Consider the following 23,742-nt stretch of genomic DNA (forward strand, 5'->3'; position numbering starts at 1 on the left):
ATAACTGAAAAGAAAACTATGATCAAAACAATGTTTTGAGCACTTATTTATCTATTTTTTCAACACACATAAATTAGTAAAACAGAGATTATGTTCAAAAACTTTAATCAATTTGTTTCTCTATGTCAAATCAAAACAGAAGTAATTTCCTCAATACTGTATTCTCTCTTGCAATTATAATTTAGCTGGGCATAAACATTAAAAACATCCATTACAAGATACACAAAACTCATAGCGACAGGATTGTCAATAATGCTATCATAGCACCTGTACTCATACTTCATACAGATATTCATTTTTAAACAAGAATCAAATTTGTAACTAAATAAGAAGGCCCAATTACAGATGAGGGAGGGGTGTGTAAAATGGACTAGTATTTCAGCTATAGACAGTGCAATCTGAGACATCAAAACTTAAATTTAATTGACCAGGATGATATGCATCTGACTGATAAAGACAACTGATTAGCACATTCTGTGCATGCCAAAAACTGAAGAACTCAGTACTACTGATTGGTATCAGAAGTAGGTAACAAAATGCTTGTTATATTGATTGGCAAATGTGCTACGGAACTTTATTGGTGGTTTATTCTGAGCAGTAGCTTTCTAAATTCTTTTGGAAATGCAACAACTGGATTTACTAAGATTACAGAAGAAATATGCACATGAAGGCACCGTGATTCTGACAGTGTCTAAATAAGTAAGGTTACAAACTGTGATGATCTAAAATGCTGCATCAAAAACTTCAAACTTCCAAACAATTCTTCTCATTATTTCCTTATGCAACATTCTAAAATTTGATTGTTCATACTATTACATACCACAAGCCAAAAATTTATTATTTCTGTGCACTTTACAACTATTGCATCTCTCCTCTAAGGAAAGATATGACATAATACTTTAAATCAAAAGCATTGACAGAGTAACAAAACAGGAAAGTAATGTTAGCATAATATATATTTGGCACATTCAGTGTAATAAAAAAAATCATTGTCCAGCTAACTAGTAAGAAGTAAATTACAGAAACAACAGGTAATTATATGAATATGAAGAATCAGCTTGCTGAATTTTCACTTAAATACTGTACATATTTTAAGAACAGTATCAAAACAAGACGCAAAAAAGTGGACTATATCTACTGAAACATTTATAAAAGCACGAACATTGTCATTGGTGGCCAGTGTCCTCTTATAAAAAGAGAATACAAATGCCATTTACCTGTGTTATACCATATTTGAATCTGGTACTGTCTATTTTTACACTTCTATTGTGTACTGATCCTTTCTTCAACCACTATCTACCACTGGCACATGGTCATATGCTGATTGAGGAAGTGGAACTAGGATGGCAGTGAAAGGATATGCCCTAATACCTGACAGAAACTACCATACACTGTAGCAATGAGTAATTACTGATTTTTTTTATGATTACTTGTTTTGCTAGATGACAAATATTAAAGTATATATTACTACAAGTAATGCAAGCACAACTTTTACTGAGGGTAGAAAATCCAGTTCACAAATTTCATTTATTGTGAAGCTGTGTTCACAAGAAATAATTTTGTTAGGAAATTCAATTCTGATAACATTTTGTCTGGAACAAACATGCTGTTGACTGGATATTAAACTTTAATCTTCCTTTCTTCCTCCTGATAACACAAAAAGAATTCAATTAAATTTGCTGTACACAAATTTATGATTTAACACACAAATTGCCAGGTGATGTTACAAACAACTTGTTTCTCGACTGACGATCTTAATATATTGCTACTGTTGTGAGTAAAAGTGAAGGATATGTCATATTGTGTGGCTAATACAAAGTCCAGTGCATATAAATACTAATCATTAGCTTGAAAATGTATAAATTTGATATGACTGAAAACACCAAAAAACGTAAAAATGTGTTACATATGTTTGCACTCTAAAATAAAGGAAATTCTTCCAGAATTAAGAGTGACAAAATAATGGCAATCAATGAGTTAAAAAATATAACTTATGAAATACTTATTTACAAAATAGATAGATAAAGAGAATGAAGACTTTTCTACCAGTAATGTAAACAACATTAAATCTTCAAAGATTCATTTTATACAATCAAATCTTTCACAGCTGCCAGAATTGATTGAGCAAATTATGATTATGAATCCCAGTACTTTGAATTTGTTCCCAATACATTCTTACTGTTCAAACCACAACCAGAAGGATGTAATCTAAAGTACATTCCAACATTTTTGACAGAAAATACTTCTTCAGAGGGCAGCAATAATGTAGATACGTAATATACTGAAGAAACAAATAAGAAGCAATTACATATTTTCCAACCATCTATCATTTATATGTCAAACATAATGAAGACTTATTTTCATTAATATACCTTGAAGCTGTCACACTCAATGTGGTCCAATGCATCCTCATTCCAAGGATCGCTTAGGTTTTATCTTTGAGTCATGTATAACTGTCATCGCTAAGTTACTGAAACTTCTTGGGTTTGCAGGTGATTTCACAGAGTGTTGACTCTATAACAAAAAGCAGTAAAGTAAAAAGAAAAATATTAAAAGAACTAATAATGATAAAAGACGCCATACGCATTAAAAACACTACCCTTGAGATAGTATAAAGTAACGGGTAGAACACGTATTGAATAATCAACATATCATATATTAATTTCTTGTCCAGCATTTGGAACATGATGGTGTAGGGTCTGCAATGGCAGTAATTACTTGGACTCAGATAACAGTACCACCTACACTTTTATTTTCAATCACCATGACCAGTTTTCACCACCAAGGCCATTTCAAGTGACTATCTGAACAATACTAAAAAAACAGTCTTGATGATCAAAAATAAAATTACAACTCATGCTGGTGTTTGATTTCATGTCAAATATTGCTGACACCTCACATCATTATGTCAAAGTACAATTTTTTTAACATCATAAGAAAGTTATTGGCGGAATACAAATACAGTGCGCCTGCAAAGTCTCTCTGTAGCGACGAGCTCCACATCTTGCCTTCAGGGCACGTAAGGTAGGCAGCACATTTGTATTGCTATACAAGGTAAGGGCCAGCATTCACTGCTAATGGCTGCGGTTGTTTTGGGAGTTGGGATTTGACATCATTACAATTAAATACACTGTACTCATCACTGTCACAGTAGGTGCTGGAAATGTTTTTCTCTTTCTTGAAGGCATAGTTCAACACATTTACATTATTTGTGAACACATTTACCAGTGTTCCACATGTAATCAAATACAGATAATCAATTATTGCTGTCTTCAATTCCTCTATTGTCTTTAGGTTATTTTTATACACAAGTGTTTTAGGTACACCCCACAGGAAATAATTGGATGGTGACAGATCTGGGAAGTGTAGGGGCCAAAGACTTCTCATATTTACTCTGTCTGCAAGGATTCCGTCTAAAAGTCAAAGGGAGTAGTGTGCTGTATGAGCAATAGTGTTTCCTTGTTGCAAGAGAGGATACATCACTCGAGAAACCAGTTGGATACAAATGGCTGCAAACTAATAGCCATCCAGGCAGATTAAAACTGTGTGCCCGACCGAGACTCAAACTCGGGACCATTGCCTTTTGCGGGCAAGTGCTCTACCATCTGAGCTACCGAAGCACGACTCACGCCTGGTCCTCACAGCTTTACTTCTGCCAGTATCTCGTCTCCTACCTTCCAAACTTTACAGAAACTCTCCTGCGAACCTTGCAGAACTAGCACTCCTGAAAGAAAGGATACTGCGGAGACTTGGCTTAGCCATAGCCTGGGGGATGTTTCCAGAATGAGACTTTCACTCTGCAGCGGAGTGTGCGCTGATATGAAACTTCCTGGCAGATTAAAACTGTGTGCCCGACCGAGACTCGAACTCGAGACCTTTGCCTTTTGCGGGCAAGTGCTCTACCATCTGAGCTACCGAAGTACGACTCACGCCCGGTCCTCACAGCTTTACTTCTGCCAGGATCTCGTCTCCTACCTTCCAAACTTTACAGAAGCTCTCCTGCGAACCTTGCAGAACTAGCACTCCTGAAAGAAAGGATACTGCGGAGACATGGCTTAGCCACAGCCTGGGGGATGTTTCCAGAATGAGACTTTCACTCTGCAGCGGAGTGTGCGCTGATATGAAACTTCCTGGCAGATTAAAACTGTGTGCCCAACCGAGACTCCTTTCTTTCAGGAGTGTTAGTTCTGCAAGGTTCGCAGGAGAGCTTCTGTAAAGTTTGGAAGGTAGGAGACGAGATACTGGCAGAAGTAAAGCTGTGAGGACCGGACGTGAGTCGTGCTTCGGTAGCTCATATGGTAGAGCACTTGCCTGCGAAAGGCAAAGGTCCCGAGTTCGAGTCTCGGTCGGGCACACAGTTTTAATCTGCCAGGAAGTTTCATATCAGTGCACACTCCGCTGCAGAGCCATCCAACTGCGGCTAATGTGAATGCTCTCAGCTTGGGACTGGATTGGTGCAGCCACAGCAGCACAACAGATGTCATTGCAGAGGAAAAATGTAGAAGGGGAAATTCAGTCTGCTTTCACAGGAACAGCCTGGGACAGAAGGAAAAAGAACAGAACGCGCCACTACAATAATGATGATGAGAAACGTCGACATGTCAGCTCTCAGGAAGGGACTTAACTTAGCACCATCTTCAAGAAGTATCCTTTTCATTGGTATCATAACTGGTGTGGAGCAAGCAGTTTGTAAGTTTCCCTGTGAAACTGCAGAAGAAATCCGTCACGAAACGAGCCACATTCTTTTAAAATCCAAGCCACCAACCTCGAACTTTACAAGAGTTTCGCAACAATTCTCTTATCATAGTTTTATCAATGGACAATTGCAATGCAACCATCATTACTGAATGATCTGACTATGACACTAAGACCTGGTCGATTCTGTAGACAGACATGTATCAAAAACTTTCAAGGGACCCAACATCCAGCTTCTAAAGTGGCCTTCATTGGAAGGGAATATTCTTAAAAAGCTTATCCCTCATGCACCTCATCCACCTACTTTGTATGGCCTTCCTAAGGTTCATAAGAAGCACACTCCTCTACACCCCATCATAAGCATCAGTGCATCACCAAAGTACAGGCTAACTAAGCATCTGGCCCATCTCCTTACTCTGCACGTTGATCATTGTGAACACCACATCAAAAATACAACTTCATCAGTCGAATTAAATGCTTGCGTCTAGGAAAAGGAGATATGATGGTTAGCTTTGATGTGGTGTCATTGTTCATGCAGGTTCCCATCAAAGACTCAAGATTTGATCTCCATTTATTTAATGACACTGTTGTGGATTTATTTAAGCACACTCTGACATCATCAATTTTTTATGTGATGGAGACTATTTTAACCAGGATGGTGTAGCGTTGGGAAGCCCATTAGCGCCAGTTATAGCCAACCACTTCATGGAGTACATTGAGAACATTGCCCTGGACATGGCTCCTGCAAGGCCTAGTCACTTTTATCATTAAGAAGACAACGCGTTTGTGGAAATCTGGGAGAATTTTTCAACCACATCAGCAGCATCCACTATAACATAAGATTCACAATGGAAGTAGAAACAAATGGTGCCTTGCCTATTCTAGACGTCCTCGTCCACTGGAAAGAAAACGGTTGTCTCAGCCACATTGTTTATCGGAAATCCTCACAGACAGACCGATATCTGCATGCTACCACCTACCCCCCATGAACCATGGACCTTGCCGTTGGTGGGGAGGCTTGCGTGCCTCAGCGATACAGATGGCCGTACCGTAGGTGCAACCACAACGGAGGGGTATCTGTTGAGAGGCCAGACAAACATGTGGTTCCTGAAGAGGGGCAGCAGCCTTTTCAGTAGTTGCAGGGGCAACAGTCTGGATGATTGACTGATCTGGCCTTGTAACATTAACCAAAACGGCCTTGCTGTGCTGGTACTGCGAACGGCTGAAAGCAAGGGGAAACTACAGCCGTAATTTTTCCCGAGGACATGCAGCTTTTACTGTATGATTAAATGATGATGGCGTCCTCTTGGGTAAAATATTCCGGAGGTAAAATAGTCCCCCATTCGGATCTCCGGGCAGGGACTACTCAAGAGAACGTCATTATCAGGAGAAAGAAAACTGGCATTCTACGGATCGGAGCGTGGAATGTCAGATCCCTTAATCGGGCAGGTAGGTTAGAAAATTTAAAAAGGGAAATGGATAGGTTAAAGTTAGATATAGTGGGAATTAGTGAAGTTCGGTGGCAGGAGGAACAAGACTTTTGGTCAGGTGATTACAGGGTTATAAATACAAAATCAAATAGGGGTAATGCAGGAGTAGGTTTAATAATGAATAAAAAAATAGGAGTGCGGGTTAGCTACTACAAACAGCATAGTGAACGCATTATTGTGGCCAAGATAGATACAAAGCCCATGCCTACTACAGTAGTACAAGTTTATATGCCAACTAGCTCTGCAGATGATGAAGAAATTGATGAAATGTATGACGAGATAAAAGAAATTATTCAGGTAGTGAAGGGAGACGAAAATTTAATAGTCATGGGTGACTGGAATTCGTCAGTAGGAAAAGGGAGAGAAGGAAACATAGTAGGTGAATATGGATTGGGGGGAAGGAATGAGAGAGGAAGCCGCCTTGTAGAATTTTGCACAGAGCATAACTTAATCATAGCTAACACTTGGTTCAAGAATCATAAAAGAAGGTTGTATACCTGGAAGAATCCTGGAGATACTAAAAGATATCAGATAGATTATATAATGGTAAGACAGAGATTTAGGAACCAGGTTTTAAATTGTAAGACATTTCCAGGGGCAGATATGGATTCTGACCACAATCTATTGGTTATGAACTGCAGATTGAAACTGAAGAAACTGCAAAAAGGTGGGAATTTAAGAAGATGGGACCTGGATAAACTGAAAGAACCAGAGGTTGTAGAGAGTTTCAGGGAGAGCATAAGGGAACAATTGACAGGAATGGGGGAAAGAAATACAGTAGAAGAAGAATGGGTAGCTCTGAGGGATGAAGTAGTGAAGGCACCAGATGATCCAGTAGGTAAAAAGACGAGGGCTAATAGAAATCCTTGGGTAACAGAAGAAATATTGAATTTAATTGATGAAAGGAGAAAATATAAAAATGCAGTAAATGAAGCAGGCAAAAAGGAATACAGACGTCTCAAAAATGATATCGACAGGAAGTGCAAAATGGCTAAGCAGGGATGGCTAGAGGACAAATGTAAGGATGTAGAGGCTTGTCTCACTAGGGGTAAGATAGATACTGCCTACAGGAAAATTAAAGAGACCTTTGGAGAGAAGAGAACCACTTGTATGAATATCAAGAGCTCAGATGGCAACCCAGTTCTAAGCAAAGAAGGGAAGGCAGAAAGGTGGAAGGAGTATATAGAGGGTTTATACAAGGGTGATGTACTTGAGGACACTATTATGGAAATGGAAGAGGATGTAGATGAAGACGAAATGGGAGATAAGATACTGCGTGAAGAGTTTGACAGAGCACTGAAAGACCTGAGTCGAAACAAGGCCCCGGGAGTAGACAACATTCCATTAGAACTACTGATGGCCTCGGGAGAGCCAGTCATGACAAAACTCTACCATCTGGTGAGCACGATGTATGAGACAGGCGAAATACCCTCAGACTTCAAGAAGAATATAATAATTCCAATCCCAAAGAAAGCAGGTGTTGACAGATGTGAAAATTACCGAACTATCAGTTTAATAAGTCACAGCTGCACAATACTAACGCGAATTCTTTACAGACGAATGGAAAAACTGGTAGAAGCCGACCTCGGGGAAGATCAGTTTGGATTCCGTAGAAATGTTGGAACACATGAGCCAATACTGACCTTACGACTTATCTTAGAAGAAAGATTAAGAAAAGGCAAACCTATGTTTCTAGCATTTGTAGACTTAGAGAAAGCTTTTGACAATGTTAACTGGAATACTCTCTTTCAAATTCTGAAGGTGGCAGGGGTAAAATACAGGGAGCGAAAGGCTATTTACAACTTGTACAGAAACCAGATGGCAGTTATAAGAGTCGAGGGGTATGAAAGGGAAGCAGTGGTTGGGAAAGGAGTGAGACAGGGTTGTAGCCTTTCCCTGATGTTATTCAATCTGTATATTGAGCAAGCAGTAAAGGAAACAAAAGAAAAATTCGGAGTAGGTATTAAAATTCATGGAGAAGAAGTAAAAACTTTGAGGTTCGCCGATGACATTGTAATTCTGTCAGAGACAGCAAAGGACTTGGAAGAGCAGTTGAATGGAATGGACAGTGTCTTGAAAGGAGGATATAGGATGAACATCAACAAAAGCAAAACGAGGATAATGGAATGTAGTCAAATTAAGTCGGGTGATGCTGAGGGAATTAGATTAGGAAATGAGACACTTAGAGTAGTAAAGGAGTTTTGCTATTTAGGGAGTAAAATAACCGATGATGGTCGAAGCAGAGAGGATATAAAATGTAGATTGGCAATGGCAAGGAAAGCGTTTCTCAAGAAGAGAAACTTGTTAACATCGAGTATAGATTTAAGTGTCAGGAAGTCATTTCTGAAAGTATTTGTATGGGGTGTAGCCATGTACGGAAGTGAAACATGGACGATAACTAGTTTGGACAAGAAGAGAATAGAAGCTTTTGAAATGTGGTGCTACAGAAGAATGCTGAAGATAAGGTGGGTAGATCAAGTAACTAATGAGGAGGTATTGAGTAGGATTGGGGAGAAGAGGAGTTTGTGGCACAACTTGACTAGAAGAAGGGATCGGTTGGTAGGACATGTTTTGAGGCATCGAGGGATCACAAATTTAGCATTGGAGGGCAGCGTGGAGGGTAAAAATCGTAGAGGGAGACCAAGAGATGAATACACTAAGCAGATTCAGAAGGATGTAGGATGCAGTAGGTACTGGGAGATGAAGAAGCTTGCACAGGATAGAGTAGCATGGAGAGCTGCATCAAACCAGTCTCAGGACTGAAGACAACAACAACAACAACAACCATCCTTCGCACAAATGTTCTGTTCCTAGGACATTGGTGCATCAAGCGGAAGACATTTCAGATGCTGAAAGCCTTCCAAAAGAGCTGAGCCACTTACAGAAAGTCTTCAAAGAAATCAGCTACAACAACCACCAGATTTAGCAAGCAATCTTGCTGAAGAAACATAAGCAGAAGACCTCCAAGGAGGGCACAAAGAAGCTTGCGTTCTTGCCATTCTGGGGCTCAATAACACGAAAGATTAGCTGGTTTCTAAAGAAGCATAAAATCAATACAGTTTTTAGGGCGCCGACTAAAATTTGACAACTAATGAGGCATGAGAAAGACAGTGTTCGACTAATAATGCCAGGAGTATATAAAATACTGTGTGGGTGGGGACATTTCTATATCCGACAAACTGTACATACTATTGAACAGCACCTTGTGAAACATGAGAGATGTTTTCACATACGGTATCCTGAGAAATCAGTGGTGGCAGAACATGCTTTAGAAAACGGGCACCGTATTACATTTGCAGACACATCTGCTATTAGACGGACTACTAGTTTTTGGGACAGTGTTACAAAAGAAGCAATCAAGTTAAAAATTTCTGACAACACCTTCAATAAAGACAATGGCCTGCAGCTAAGCACTGCTTGAAGCCTGGCCATCAGAAAGCTGAAGCAGGCACGCAGAGAAAACAGCACCATATATGGCATTGGAGCAAGCACCAGAGACATCACTGAAGACAGTTCTGTTTGAACTGTTCGGTAAAATTCCAATGAGGAAATTAACTACAAGTGTTGGCTGACTACAAGTGGGGTAGTTCTAGATCCACAACAAAATCAAAAGAAGATTTTATTGAGGTGTTTCCATCAAGTTTGTAGCAGCTCCTACTACACTCATGTATCACCCATCAACATTGACATAATTAAAATCACTAAAGGAGCACTCAAGGTAAATTGAGCATCTTGCAGTTGTGATTTTGTACAAAATTATTACTTCGCCATTCAGGATGACATACAGGAATTTCACTGGAATCATTCACAGATTACAATTCATATGTTTGTAGTTAACTACAGAGATGCAAATGCTTATGAAATACATCATGCAATGAGGCTGCAAGGGCTGCGAAGAGATTAGCCACACTTGCCAGATTCAAGCAACCTCATGAAAACTAGAGTTTCATACCAAGACATTTGTTTCAGTCATGCAAAGAAAATATTCCTTCACGTGTCTTCAACCATAAATCAGTTTCCCATCATGATTAAACCACTGCCAAGAGCTGAACCACTTACAGAAAGTCTTCAAAGAAAACAGCTACAACAACCACCAGATTTAGCAAGCCATCTTGCTGAAGAAACATAAGCAGAAGACCTCCAAGGTCAAGTTTGGATCATCCACCACACTAGATTGCAGTGATTGAGGTACTGTAAATATTTTCAGGGACTGTCTTGCCAAGCGTGAACCACAATGTGCATCAGAACAGACACTGTTCAAAACCATGATGTGTGTGTGTCAATAACTAGTAAGGGTGCTGATGACTAAACTGTTGAGTGTTCTGAAACCACCATCATCATCAAAATATGAGATTATTTATAAATTAAGATAACTTTCAGTTGAAGCAGAGTATGTCGGACATTGTGTTGATGTCATTTTGAGAGATAATGGAGAAGAATTTGAGAACAATGAGGTCTGAGAAATTCTTCACAAAGAGGACAATGTTCAACACCTGACAATCCCGTATAGTCCATAGTAAAATGGCTGCAGTACAACAGAAACTCTTACCATTGTGGTTCTACATCTACACTCCACAAACCACTGTGAGGTGCATGGCAGAGGGTGTGTCCCATTGTACAGTTATTAGGGTTTCTTCCTGTTCCATTAACATACGGAGTGCGGGAAAAATAACTGTTTGAATGCCTCTGTGCATGGAGTAATTATTCTAATCTCATCCTCATGATCCCTATGTGAGTGATGCATAGGAGGTTGTAGTATATTCCTAGAGTAATCATTTAAAGCAGGTTCTTGAAACTTTGTTAATAGACTTTCTTGGGATAGTTTACATCTGTCCTCAAGAGTATGCCAGTTCAGTTCCTTCAGTATCTCTGTGACACTCTTCCACGGATTAAGCAAACCTGTGACCTTCAATAAAATTTTTCTGGGTTTGTGACCACATTGTCAATATGTATAAAACTACTGACGCTTCGGTCCCTGTTGCATGCGACCTTCTTCAGGGTGTTATTGTTTACTGCTGAATGGGAAACTTTGTTTCTTATACACCTTCAGATATGCCTGTTATATAATTCTGATAGGCTGTTTAGGATGAAGGGGAGGGATGTTAGAATACTTTATTGGTGTTTTTATTATTTCTTTTCATTGGTGGAAACCTGATGTTTTGACTGGTATTTGCATTACTGCTTGTGACTGGTGGAAACTGACGAATGGAAAACCAGGCGGCAGCTGTGACGTGGTGTTTTCCTGCTTTCTAGCGCTGGCCGTGGCGTGCCAGTACTCTATGTACCTGCGAGCGCTGCAGTCTCCCGCACACCTGTACGTGTTGCTTCACATGAGCTATAGGCTCGTAGTGCTGTTATTGCTGGCAGCCAAGACATCAGAAGTCGGTACCAGTCTTCTCTGATCATTTTGGTGGACACTTAGCTATTTATATTGCCTCTCTAATCTTCCTCCTGAAAGTAACTGCATCTTTTCCTTGCTGGAATGCTGGACATGGATGACTGGGAAATCGACATGTTAACCTTTCAACAGGCAACAAGGTTGAGTGATAGTTAACACCATCCATCAGATGAGGAAGTTCGACAAACTGCAGCAGAAAACCACTGAGGAAGGACTGATGCTGGACACTCGGTGGATGGTGGGTAACCTTTCCAGCCACATCTTAAGCAATGCAGCCACACAAATTCTGGCTAAAGGGATGAATTTTGCAGTTGCACCCAAATGAGTCCTGAAAGAAGACATCACCGAATCTGTTGAGGTTTCAATTCGTCGGCTATCGCAAGCTGAGGCGGAGAAGATTAGACAAGAAACAGTATGGGTCCTGACCCACGCAAATCCTCCGAAACAAAATATCAGCAAGAAGGAATGTCATGCTATCACGGAACTGAAGAACAGCTCTCATTTAGTAATAAAAGGAGCAGACAAGGGAAATGCGGCCATTGTGTTGGGCATGGAAGATTATAACAAACGAATGGAGGATCTTTTGAGTGAACCCATTTATAAGAAACTTAATGGAGGTCCAACGGCCAAGATAATCAATTCAACACAAGCACTGCTAAAGCGTACTAGAACGAATTTCGACATGGTCAGAAGACTCATCAGACAAGTTCCACAGACACCAAGAATATATGGTGTCCCAAAGGTCCACAAAGAGGTCTTTCCTTTATGTCCAGAACTCCACCAATTTTGTGGAACTTCTACAAGAAAAGTGTATCTCGACCACAGACCTGATAGTTAGCATCAATGTGAAGTCTTTATTCATGAATGTACTGGTACAAGACACCATGACCATCTTAGAGGAATGCATGGCACCTGATATCTGTGACCTAGTGCACCACCTATTTCAGGTGGCAAGGGGAATTTGATGAACAGGCAGATGGTGTAGCTATGGGCTCTACTCTCTTGCCTATCCTTATGGAAGCATTTGAAGAAACTGCACTCCAGTCCGCACCATTATGCCCAGAATAATGGCTCCGATATGTTGAAGACACTTTCATTATCTGGCCACATGGAGAGGAAGAACTATAAAATTTCCACTAACACCTCAACCAACAAAATAGCAGAATCCAATTCACTAAGGAGATAAAAGAGAATGGGGTGCTGCCTTTCGTCAATGTGGAAATTTACAGGAAGCCTTATGGTAAACTGGGTCATAGAGTACATAGGAAGCCAACCAGTACTGACAGGCACCTGCATGCCTCCTCCCATCATCAACTTACGCAAAAGAAATCTGCCCTGCACACTTTAACGAAGAGGGCTCACAGATTCAACGATGAGGAACATCTAAAAGGGTGAACTACAAAACCTCAAATCAATTTTTTGTGCTAGTGGTTATGGAATGAAAGTTATAAATAAAATTACAGCAAAGAATGAAGGCAATAGTGGAGAGCAAAAGGAAGCACAAAACATCACTCTATTACCATATATTCAAGATGTCACAGAAGGGGTGGACAAAATTCTTCATCGAGCAGGCACCAAGCTGACTTTCCGAAGCAGCAACAGAATAAAAGATGTTCTTTGCGCAACCAATGATACAGTTGACAAACTACATGCTGCTGGAGTTTACAAAATCAGGTGCGAATGTGGATTATTGTATGTAGGCAAGATGGGGCAACCCATCAGCAGGCGCGTTGGGGTGACCCGTCAGCACCTAGGTACCTCAACATGAAAGACATATCCCACTAAGACAGAAGACCAAGTCAGCGGTGGCAGAACACCAGGCTCGCGCTATTCGTCCACGGGACTCAGAGGGCCATAGACACAAGTTCCCAGGTAGATGCCATGTTTCTTGACTTCCGCAAGGCGTTCGATACAGTTCCCCACAGTCGTTTAATGAACAAAGTAAGAGCATGTGGACTATCAGACCAATTGTGTGATTGGATTGAAGAGTTCCTAGATAACAGAACGCAGTATGTCATTCTCAATGGAGAGAAGTCTTCCGAAGTAAGAGTGACTTCAGGTGTGCCGCAGGGGAGTGTCGTAGGACCGTTGCTATTCACAATACACATAAATGACCTTGTGGATAACATCGGAAGTTCACTAAGGGTTTTTGCAGATGATGCTGTGGTATATCGAGAGGTTGTAACAATGGAAAATTGTACTGAAATGCAGGAGGATCTGTAGCGAATTGATGCATGATGCAGGGAATAGAAATGGAACCTCGACGTAGACAAGTGTAATGTGCTGCGAATACATAGAAAGAAAGATCCCTTATTATTTAGCTACAATATAGCAGGTCAGCAACTGGAAGCAGTTAATTCCATAAATTATCTGGGAGTAGGCATTAGGAGTGATTTAAAATGGAATGATCATATAAAGTTGATCGTAAGTAAATCAGATGCCAGACTGAGATTCATTGGAAGAATCCTAAGGAAGTGCAATCCGAAAACAAAGGAAGTAGGTTACAGTACACTTGTTTGCCCACTGCTTGAATACTGCTCACCAGTGTGGGATCCGTACCAGATAGGGTTGACAGAAGAGAGAGAGAGAAGATCCAACGGAGAGCAGCGTGCTTCGTTACAGGATCATTTAGTAATCGCGAAAGCATTACGGAGATGATAGATAAACTCCAGTGGAAGACTGCAGGAGGGACGCTCAGTAGCTCGGCATGGGCTTTTGTTGAAGTTTCGAGAACATACCTTCACCGAGGAGTCAAGCAGCATATTGCTCCCTCCAATGTACATCTCATGAAGAGATCAAGAGGACAAAATCAGAGAGATTAGAGCCCACACAGAGGCATACCGACAATCTTTCTTTCCACGAACAATACGAGACTGGAATAGAAGGGAGAACCGATGGAGGTACTCAAGGTACCCTCCACCACACACCGTCAGGTGACTTGCGGAGTATGGATGTAGATGTAGATGAGTGTGGCAAACAAATTGATTCTGGTGAAGCACGCGTACTGGCAACACAGCCTCTTACTTTCAGGAGGAAGATTAGAGAAGCAATAGAAATAGCCAAGCGACCAGCCAACATGAACAGAGAAGACGGGTACCGACTTCCGACATCTTGGCTGCCAGCAATAACAGAGCTATGTGATGATAGCTCAAGTGAAGCAACACATACAGGTGCGCTGGAGACTGCAGCAGGTACACAGAGTACTGGAACGCCTCGGCCGGCGCTAGAAAGCAGGAAAATGTCATGTCACAGCTGCTGCCTGGCTTTGCTTTCGCCAGTTTCCAACAGTCACAAGCAGTAATGCAAACACCAATGAAAACATCAGGTTTCCACCAATGAAAAGAAATTAAAAAAAACACCAATGGAGAATTCTAACAGCCCTCCCATTCATCCTAAACAGTCTATCAGAATTAGATAAAAGCCACGTCTGCAGGTATATAAGTAATGAAGGTTCCTCATTCAGCAGTAAACAAAAACACCCAGAAGAAGGTCGCTTGCAACAAAGACTGAGATGATGGTAGTTTTATATATACTGACAATGTGGTCACAAACCCAGAAAAATTTATTGAACGTAACAATGGCCACAGAAGCCTAAAACTATATTAAACCCGTGACGATTCGTGCTGTCCTTCCCTGTATACACTCAATATCCCCTGTTAATCCTAACTGGTACGGGTCTCACACACTTGAGCAATATTCGAGAAACAGTCACATGAATGTTTCATAAGCAATCGCTTTTGTAGACTGATTGCACTTCCCTATTATTCTACCAATAAACCAAAGTCTACCACCTGCTTTAGCCACAACTGAATCTATGTGAACATTCCATTTCACATCCCTACAAAATCTTACACCTAGGATTTTGTACGAGTCGGCCAATTCCAATAGTGGCTCATTGACATTATAGTCACAGGATGGATTCATGATCATAGTAAGTTTCCACAGTCTCTTTGGACCAAACTATAAATTTAGCCATATGTATTTCAAATCGAATAGGACCTTCCAATGCGCCTGTGGTTATCACCACATGTATTGTTGATGTCAAGTGAAACTACCAAAGCCAGATGTCGACTTTGTCCAGTGATGTGATGCGGTGCGGTGTGTGATGTAAAAGCCCAAACAGAAAAGGGACAGAACACTAACAACATTTTTTGAATGTAGTTTAATTATGGTGAAATACCGACGTGCAATGCAGCACAAGGCCTAGGTCAGGTTCAAAGTGACACTTTGGTTGTGAGCTGGCAAAATGGTATGGAAGGCTACAGTTAATGCAATTGTGGTACGGCAAGAAATTTACGACAAACCAAATGCATATAATAGGATCAGTTTGCTGCTCTCATGTTCCTAAGCAATGGAGAAAGAAGACACATCAAAATGCTGTAAAAGAAAATTTGGTTGGTTTTAATGAGATAGAAGGTCATTGTATTTGGCGTATTATTTTGTTATTTATTTACTCGTCCAGGGATCATCACACAATGGTACAGGCTTTGCCAACACAATACAATGAAAACAGACAGCTCATAAACACATACAATAAGACTATAAGAAAGCTTTTACAAATGCAAGGTTGCTACACAAACTTTGGGGGGGGGGGGGGGGGGGGAGACCTGACAATTCCAGGTATGGGGGACCATGATGCTGTTATGAAATTCCCTAATGTTTTTGGTAAAATATAGCTCCCTGTGAATTTCAGATTTTCCAGAAGAATCACCAACCTGAAGGCATGGTGGCCGTGGCCTTACTCAAGAAACCACACTGACATTTGTCTGTAATGATTTAATAAATCCACAGAAAATCTAAAGCAGGGTGGTTTGACAGAGCAAAATTCATTCTCCCGAATATGTGGTCAATGACTTAACATCTGCACTGCCTCATTCGGTTGGGCCAGTTGTACAATGATCTTCTGATCACGCACAATTTGCACCAAAGGTAACTTACATTATAAAACAGTTTATCACTGTAGGCACTACGACCACCCACTGGTGACTCCAGGACCATGAACATACTGCTAAGCCCCTTGCACTCCCTCCAGTCTGTTTGGAAAAGTAAATCAGGTCACAAGACATCATTTCATAAGAAGAGACATTAGTTTATTAGGAAGGCATGTCTGTTCCAGTGACTATGGAAACTCCTGATGAAGATGCAACAAGAAAGGAAATTACTTAAATAGGCCTACAAGATCAATCAACACTAACCTTCTACAAGATACGAAGCTTATGTGGCTTCAACTTTAACAGAGTCTGAAGAGGCACACATACTTCAAGAAGCTATGAGATCAGATCAATAAAACAACTGGAAGGAATCAATGGACCAAGTAATAAATGAACTGCAAGTATTTCTTTGTTTGTGACATAGTCCCTGCTGGTGAAATCAGTTCATCAATAGCGGAGGCAGATAAACGGAAGGTATTATGATTGTCCATGGTGCCTGCTCTGTGATACACAATTAGGATTTTTTGTTGCTATTCATTTTATGCTGTTTGTTAAAAGTGTGTTCGAATCAAGACACAAATTCACAAAAACCTGTTCTCTGCACAAAACCCTGTACACTCAGCAGGTATGTATAGTTGAGTCAGCGTAAGTTGATCCCCAAGAGCTGCAATGGGCTGGCCAGGAAAGTTTTGCATGCCTGCCTCAACCAATACAGTAATGCTATTTTGTTTAAGTCCAAATGACATTGCCTCAGTGTAGTCACAACTCTGGAAACAGCTTCTGTTTTCGCCTGCAGGCATTAGTGCTTCGCCGCTGATAACTGGTAACAGCAACGGGAGCTGTCAGGGTTCTTCTTCACTGTCTCGACTACAAAGGTTACTTGTTACGCATTGTTAGCTCGTTACATTCATGTCATCAGTGTGAAGCTTATTTTCAGCTTTTTTGAGCAGTTTTTTTTCGCTCAATGCAGAATGTACCAGTAATTGGGCTAACAATGGTTGTTGAAATATATACAGAACTTGAGATAACGTAGGACTAGTAGCACTGGCCAGTTTGAATTTCTTAAGTACACTACATGTACATAAAACAAAAGTTCTTTCACGTGATTACCTTTTCTACCAATTAATTGGTCTTACAGAACCGTATACATAAGAACTACATCGTAAAAATAAACAAACTGTGACAAAGAGATTTTATACATTTATGTATGAACAACGGATGAGGTGTCAACCCGTTTATTTCTTTATTTCCAGCAAAATACTAGGCGATGGAGAAATTTCATGTCAGGCACTACTATTGTTGTTTTGAAAACATGGACTGAGGGCTGTAGATATACCTGCAAAGCATTCACTTCTTCAGATCGCCAAAATAATGTAACAGTAGTCACAAATTCTCTCGTTTTTGCCAAAGTAAACCTTTCAAGAAATGCACGCGATGCAATTGTTTACTAATATTTACTCTGATAAGCATTCAATACGCCACCAGCTTAACGGTAAGTGTGGTAATAGTGTAACTCATTTTTTTTCACTCTATAGTCGTCCACTAAACATATTTTTGTTTCAAATTTTCAAAGATGTTGCATTTGTTTACGGGCAGGAGACTGACTTCAAGACGACAACTTAAGGCCCGTCCACACGTTACGATCTGTCTGCGCACATCACATCTGCGCAGACAGATCGTTGCGTGTGGACAGAAGATTTGCACCAACCTGAGGTGTGTGCAAACCTGGAAGTTGGAGTTGGAGGTTTGAGCGAAACCTCTAAAATCTGTGGGTTCAAACCACATCTGCGCAGACAAGTTGGAGCGTGTGGACAGGAGATCGCCGCAAATCTGGCGCGAAACAGCTGTTTGCTCAGTCTAGTGTTTGCGTGCACAGGGCATTAAATTGTCTGATACTCGTCAGTGTTCTCAAGAGTTTGTAAGTGAATTCGTTGAAATATGTAGAAACCACCCATGTTTGTGGAAGATTAAAAGTAAAGAATATAGTGACCGAGACAAAAAGACTGCAGCATACAATGCTCTAATTGAGTTATCCAAAGTTCAGAAATCTAGATCTGGTGTAGGAATAGATCAAGTATACCAGCCAACGTTATGGTATTTTGATCTGCTTGGCTTTCTTAGTGATCAAGAAACGCCAAGACCAAGCAGGAGTACAATTGAAGATGAAATTGGAGTGTCAATGTTACCGCCAGCCGTTCATGAGGAGAAATTGCCCTTCTCATACAAGTATTTTTTCTCATAATATGAAGGGTTACAAGCTTTAAGAGATAATTATAAGTTTCGACATCCATCCGCAAATAATTTCGCCAGTCGTTAGGTTCGTCCTGCAACTCTCTCAGTAAATTTACGTGAGAAAACTGCTTTCGCTTTAGCAGCCACTGTCTACACCATTTTGCCCGCTTTCTCTGTTTCCTGCGCTTGGTCTGAATTTTTTTTTGCAACACAAGTTGCGAACACAGACCACAACAGAACTTCCTCCATTTCTATATTTCAAAATAACTGAATTAAATATTTGACGTTTGCGGGGAGCGTAGTCGCTTGCCACTGATATTTCTTTTCTACACCGACAGATGGCGGGCGAGTAGTAGATTGGGGTTTGTGTCGTGTGAACACACCACATTTGCAGCGATCTTTTGCATGTACAGACATCTGCACCGATGTCTGCGCAGACAGATCGTTGCGTGTGGACCGGGCTTTACCCCGCCGAAGTCTGTTGATGAGTTTCCTAGGCATTGAAAACTTGCACGTGCATCCTCCAGTGTATTTAATAAACACTTCTTAGAAGTAGCTCAGAAGACTAGAATGGGCAGTTCAAAGAACAATGCAGTAGATTACATGTTAGAAGCAATGTTATATACTTACAGCCACATCACAAACATTCCATCCCATGCCAATGCAAATTAGGGTGTAAGTAACGATAGTACCTTAAAAATAAATTCCCTCATTTAGTTCAATACTGGTATATCTTAAGTAAAATAATAAATACCTGTTCGCGTGCACCAGGTGGTCACAATTAAACTTTGTCTATTTAACAGATTATAACAAGAAAACTAATTGCCGTACGAGTACCAAACTAGGTAGCATTAATGTCCAGAGTATAGGGTACATGATTTCCACGCGTCACAGTGTCACAGTCGAGTACCAACTATGGCCACCGGGTGCCGTGATCAGTCATCGCGATTCATGGTCTCACAAACCTGACCAGTCGTAGTGCACTTGTTAACGTGTCAACATGAGCTTGGACAAAAGGACCAGGGCATTGTTGGTGAACCTATTATCAAAACAACAGTAATGCTGCAGTTGCACTTCGAGAATATCGCCAGCTGAAATGATTATGGACCGGTCCTCTTTGTCCACGTGCTGTGCGGAGCATGATGAAGAAGTTTGAATCAACTGGAGAACCGGGTGTCGCCTCAAGAAGAGGCCGAGGATCGTTGCGCCACAGATGGTTGATGAAATCGCTGTTGCTATGACAGATAACGCTGCGCGCAATTCCTGATCGTCAGGTAGTGTGCGTGCTGTGTCATGACAGTTGAACATCCCATGGTCCACTGTATGGAAGGTGCTTTGAACCCTTCTCAAATGGTATCCAAACAAGATCCATATCATACAGCATCTTACACCACAGGACGCACAGTGACGTACTGACTTTGCTCTCTGCTTCCTTTCAAGGATTGAAGTTGACCATCCTATGGACAGAAGAAGTTTATTTTTCTCTGATGGCTGAGGTGAACACACAGAAGTGCCGAGTGTCGGTATCTTTACCTCCAGTCACTGTGCATGAAGTTCCTCTCTATGGTGAACATATCGCCGAATGGTGTGGCTTCACGGCTACATTCATCATTGGCCCATTCTTTTTTGCACAAGTTGGCGCTCAAGGACCAAAGACGTGCAGTGTGACTGGCCAGTGTTGCTGCAATATGCTTCGCCAGCATGTCATATCCACCCTCAAGGACAGAGACGCATTGAATGCAATAGTTTTCATGCAAGATGGAGCCCCATAGTTGGAAATGATCGAATTATCAGCCGATCGTTTCCAAATGCTTGGCCGTCATGATCACCTGATCTCACTCTATATGATATCTGGTTGTGGGGCTACCTGAAGGACAGGGTTTGCCAGGGAAACATTCACACATGTGCTGATCTAAAGCGCAGCATATCAAGAGATGTAGCCAGCTTACCTATGGACATGCTTCATTCTGCTGTGCAGAATGCAATCCTGCTCTTTCAGACTCTTGTGAACACTGATGGGCACTGCACCAAGCCCATTTTTTAGCAGTAATGGTACCAGCATATAATGGTATGATGTAGTGTAGCAACACATTAAAAGTGATTCAATTGAATTAATTCTGCATTGTTTCTCTTCCCAATGTCCTTGACATTAATACTACTTGTACAGTACTCATATAGTTTCTCTACACAGAACACGCTACTTTTTAGTTCCTGTGTCAAGTTATACGAAATTTAAATGACAGATTATCATTATACGATATTTTCTAAGACTTCTCATGTGTTCTCTTAGATAAGCTCAAATATTGTGGTATCAGAGAATATTGCTGGTAACTGGTTTTCATCAAACTAAGTGGATGAGTGCTTCAGGATGCAGTGCATTGCCTGTGACAAATGAACAAATCCAGGAAATGTACACAATGAAAGAGCATTTTCAGACTGGGTCATAAGCACAACAGCTGTATCACAGGGATCAGTACTGAATTCATTATTGTACTTGTGTTATGTAAATGATGTCTCATCATATATACAACAAACTGAAATAGTTCTCTTTGCTGATGAAAAAAGTATTGTAATCAAGACCTGAACACATGAAAATGTGAATAATTTCTTTCTCAAAAATTAATGACTGGTTGACTGCAAATGAAGTGTCACTGAACTTAGATAAAACACAATACACACAATTCAAGGACCTGGGCATACCATTACAAGTAATGAATGATAGTAAATAATTAAATGATACATACTATTCTAAATTCTTAAATGTTAATATTAACAAAAAGCTGAACTAGAAGTTGCATGTTGTAGTACTGTAACTTGCATACTGTCATAGCATGGAAATAGAGCACATGAACACTCATGCTCCAGTGCATCGACCAAATCTACACATACAGGTCGTTGGTAGCGAATACAGCTTACACACAGAATAAAAGTGGGATCTTCCTGCCAGCTGGGTGTCATATCATCATCAGTCACAGCTCGTCCACATTGTTCAGGTCAGTGGGCCACTGGGGCGTTGACTGCTAGTGTCATATCATCATCAGTCACAGCTCGTCCACATTGTTCAGGTCAGTGGGCCACTGGGGCGTTGACTGCTAGAGTGTGCATATGCATCACATTGACTGTGGCTATGAGTACTAATCATCTGCTCACCCTGATGACTCCACGCCCCACCACCACTCAGCCTGGACCAGATCCATTATAAAATCTTGGCAGCAGTGGGATTCACAGTGTTCCTTTACCCATCACTATTCCTGAGGAGAGAATTTGCAGGAATTCGTTTGTGGTATCCATACATGGAACTAGTGCAACACCGATACAGACACTATTCTCCCTTCAAAGCACTTCTCTTTGGCGATTCAGTGGAGCGAGATCCAACAGTAAAGGTAGTACTGCTGCAGATACTGGCTTTGCTTGGTGTGAATGCGAATGGCAGGGATGGCAAATTTTTAATAACTAAAGTAACTTGATAATCAGCCCAAGACGTGGATTTGCTGACTGCTATAGTCCAATGACGTTCAGAACCTTAGCAATTAAAAGCAAATGCCGACAATAGAAGTGATTTGGGCTAAGTAAGTAGCAGCCCTTGAAGTATAACTTATGGAACCACAATGGACTCACTGGTAGTCAAGAACTTTTCTTCAATCCCAACGGTTCCAGTCCTCTGTAGCAGGATAGAGGAGGATGTTCATGTGCTTTTTAGTAAACTGGAAAATGCAGTAAGTTTAGAATCCTGGAGTGACACAGACAAATTAACAGTGGCAAAACTGTGAATCCAAAACGATGCATTCGATTTACTCACATTTGATACTATGTGTAGTCATTCAGCTACCTACAAAGAATTTAAACAAGCTCTTGTACAAGAGCAAAAACATAGCATGGTTTTACAGGGAGCATCTCCACAGTATGCGTATTTTGGATGGTGAATCAACTGGGCATTTTGTGGATCGAATTTGGAAAGTTAATGCTAACATGTATGAGATCAGTGAGAGCTATTCGCACAATGAGGCAAAATTCTTTGCAGCTGGACAAAGGTCATCAGACACGTTATTCAATGGGCTACAGGGTGAAGGCGGCCAAGCAGTAAGATTACCACGTTGCGAGACATTTGAAGAAGCGATACAAATGGCACATCGAATTGTTGAAGAGCTATGGAGACCGCAAATTGATCGCCAACCAGATCATTGTGTGTTCGAAGCTTACTCAGGAACCAAGGGTGACCATTATTGAACTATATTAAATAAAATCGTCATAACTTCTGAACGGTTTGCGTTTGGACGTCCAAATTGCGTAGTTGGCCGCGTGGTATGATGGGAGTTAGCATGCGCTGTATGGTTTGGCTTAGCAAAGAAACCTACATTCATTTGGATGGATTCGTCAATAAGTAAAATTTGCACATTTGAGGACTGAGAAACAGCATTTCGCGATCGAGAAGTCTCTTCACCCTCAACAGGTGACGTGTGTGGTGTGCAATGTCCAGTCACGGAATAATCAGTGCAATATTCCTTGATGGCATGGTGACTACCATGTAGTACGTGAAGGTTTTGGATGATTATTTCATCCCTATTATCCAAAGTGACCCTGATTTTGACAAGATGTGACAAGGTAAGTAATTTATTGTTAAAAGAGCCATCAGTGAGCGGCGACTTGCTAGATCAGAGACAGAGCTATGTAGCGAGAACTGTCAGAGTCGTTAAAGAAGACTCAAGTGGGAAATTACATGTTCCATTAAGCATGGCTATGTGAGTGACGCAGGGGTAGAGATACCATGAGGAACGGTTATGACAGCACTGTCAAACGTAGATTCACAAGATGTGGTAGAAGTAACTACCAAAGAGCAAGATGTACATGAAGTAGAGTATTGGTCACCTAATGACAGTCTGAAGAAATCAACTGATGAAACACTCAAACCAGTCGAACAAGAACTGGTTACTAAATTACAGTATTTATCGCCTGAGGAACAGGAAATAATTTCACCAGTGTGACTTAGTTACTTTGA

General features: G+C 40.9%; 1 long non-coding RNA gene across 1 annotated transcript; it reads right to left on the reverse strand.

Annotated features, from left to right (window-relative positions):
- Positions 1 to 29: 29 nt before the first annotated feature.
- Positions 30 to 18,116, reverse strand: LOC124788201. Its single transcript, XR_007016071.1, has 3 exons — positions 17,851 to 18,116; positions 2,373 to 2,514; positions 30 to 1,647 (listed from the first exon to the last, which is right to left on the reverse strand). It is a non-coding gene; the product is annotated as an uncharacterized LOC124788201 (long non-coding RNA).
- Positions 18,117 to 23,742: the final 5,626 nt, after the last annotated feature.

The sequence above is a fragment of the Schistocerca piceifrons genome, chromosome 3 (assembly GCF_021461385.2).
Source record: "Schistocerca piceifrons isolate TAMUIC-IGC-003096 chromosome 3, iqSchPice1.1, whole genome shotgun sequence".
Taxonomy (NCBI): Eukaryota; Metazoa; Arthropoda; class Insecta; order Orthoptera; family Acrididae; genus Schistocerca; species Schistocerca piceifrons.